The sequence below is a fragment of the Arachis hypogaea genome, chromosome 11 (genome assembly GCF_003086295.3).
Source record: "Arachis hypogaea cultivar Tifrunner chromosome 11, arahy.Tifrunner.gnm2.J5K5, whole genome shotgun sequence".
In the NCBI taxonomy this organism is placed as follows: Eukaryota; Viridiplantae; Streptophyta; class Magnoliopsida; order Fabales; family Fabaceae; genus Arachis; species Arachis hypogaea.
The window spans coordinates 80072383-80074933 of NC_092046.1; the positions used below are offsets into that span (position 1 = coordinate 80072383).

The following is a 2551-nucleotide window of genomic DNA, read 5'->3' on the forward strand; positions in this document are numbered from 1 at the left end:
AAGCATGTCAGAAGGACACTTTTTGGTCAGCTGCTTGTATCTTTCCCAAGCTTCATAGAGGGATTCACCTTCCTTCTGTCTGAAGGTCTGAACATCCACTCTAAGCTTGCTCAGCTTTTGAGGAGGAAAGAACTTGGCTAAGAAAGTCGTGACCAGCTTATCCCAAGAGTTCAGGCTATCTCTGGGTTGAGAGTCCAACCACACTCTAGCTCTGTCTCTTACAGCAAAAGGGAAAAGCATGAGCCTGTAGACTTCAGGATCTACTCCATTAGTCTTAACAGTATCACATATCTACAAGAATTCAGTTAAGAACTTGAAAGGATCTTCAGATGGAAGTCCATGAAACTTGCAGTTCTGCTGCATCAGAGAAACTAATTGAGGTTTCAGCTCAAAGTTGTTTGCTCCAATGGCAGGAATGGAGATGCTTCTTCCATGTAAATTAGAATTAGGTGCAGTAAAGTCACCAAGCATCCTCCTTGCATTATTATTATTTTCGGCTGCCATCTCTTCTTCCTGTTCGAAAATTTTTGAAAGGTTATCTCTGGATTGTTGTATTTTAGCTTCTCTTAGTTTTCTCTTCAGAGTCCTTTCAGGTTCTGGATCTGCATCAACCAGAATATTCTTGTCCTTGCTCCTGCTCATATGACAAAGAAGAGGGCACAGAAAAAATAATAATAATAATATGGATCCTTTATACCACAGTATAGAGGTCCTTGTGTTAGTAGAAGAAAAGAAGAAAAAATCTGAACTCAGAGAAACAGAGGGTTCGGATTTTTGGTGGTGTGAGGAAGAGATGTTAGTAGATGAATAAATAAATAGAAGGGGATGAGAGAGAAGGAATTTTCGAAAATAATTTTTGAAAAAGAGTTAGTGATTTTTGAAAATAGTTTTTGAAAAAGGTTAGTAGTTTTTTTTTTCGAAAATTCAAGATAAAAATAAAATAATTAGTTAATTAAAAAGAAATTTTTGAAAAAGGGGGAAGATATTTTCAAAAATAGAGAGAGAGAGTTAGTTAGGTGGTTTTGAAAAAGGTTAGAATCAAACAAAAAGTTAGTTAGTTAGTTAAAACAAATTTTGAAAAGATAAGAAGTTAGGAAGTTAGAAAAGATATTTTGAAATCATATTTTTGAAAAAGATAAGATAAGAAGATATTTTTGAAAAGATATGATTGAAATTAGTTTTGAAAAAGATTTGATTTTTTATAAAATCATAATTAATGACTTGATTCACAAGAAATCACAAGATATGATTCTAAAACTTAAAGTTTGAATCTTTCTTAATAAGCAAGTAACAAACTTGAAATTTTTGAATCAAAACATTAATTGTTATTGTTATTTTCGAAAATTTGATATAAAAATAAGAAAAAGATTTTTGAAAAATATTTTTGGAATTTTCGAAAATAACTAAGAAATTTGAAAAAGATTTGATTTTTGAAAAAGATTTTGGAAAGGATAAGATTTTCAAATTGAAAATTTGATTTAACTCATAAGAAACAACTTGATTTTAAAATTTTTTGAAAAAGTCAACTCAATTTTCGAATTTGATGAGAGAAAAAGGGAAATATAATTTTTTTGATTTTTGAATTTTTTTAATGATGAGAGAGAAAAACAAGAAAAATGATGCAATGCATGAGAATTTTAGATCAAAACATGTGATGCATGCAAGAATGCTATGAATGTCAAGATGAACACCAAGAACACTATGAATGTCAAGATGAACATCATAGACACAATTTTGAAAAATTTTTAATGCAAAGAAAACATGCAAGACACCAAACTTAGAATTCTTTAATGCTTAGACACTAAGAATTCAAGAATGCATATGAAAAACAAGAAAAGACACAAAACATGCAAATGCAAAGATCAAACAAGAAGACTTACCAAGAACAACTTGAAGATCATGAAGAACACTATGAATGCATGAATTTTCGAAAAATGCAAGATGCACATGCAATTGACACCAAACTTATAACATGACACAAGACTCAAACAAGAAACAAAAAAAATATTTTTGATTTTTATGATTTTCTAATTTTTTTGTATTTTTATTATTATTTTTTTTTCGAAAATTATTTTGAAAAATAAAAATAAGGATTCCAATACTTTTAATATGAATTCCAGGAATCTTGCCATGTTAGTCTTAAAGCTCCAATCAAAGGGTCAGGCATGGCTTAATAGCCAGCCAAGCTTTAATAAAAAAATGAGTGTAATTCAAACATGACAAGCCTAACATGCTCTTATCCAAAAGAATTAGACATGGCTTCACAGCCAGCCATGCTTCACATGCTTCATGAAACACTAGAATTCATTCTTAAAAATTCTGAAGAAAAATATATTTTTGAAAACATTATTTTTTATTATTTTTTCGAAAACAAAGGAGAAATTTTTTTGAAAAATTTTTGAAAATTTTTTTTTAAAAATAAAACAAAAAGAAAATTACCTAATCTGAGCAACAAGATGAACCGTCAGTTGTCCAAACTCGAACAATCCCCGGCAACGGCGCCAAAAACTTGGTATGCGAAATTGCTACTCAGGTTGTGAATTGTTGTTCG

At 30.3% G+C, this 2551-nt stretch overlaps 1 non-coding gene across 1 annotated transcript; it reads left to right on the forward strand.

The window, feature by feature from the left end:
• LOC112725589 (small nucleolar RNA R71) lies at positions 1-108 on the forward strand. The gene has a single exon (XR_003164687.1). It is a non-coding gene; the product is annotated as a small nucleolar RNA R71 (small nucleolar RNA).
• The last annotated feature ends 2443 nt before the right edge of the window (positions 109-2551 follow it).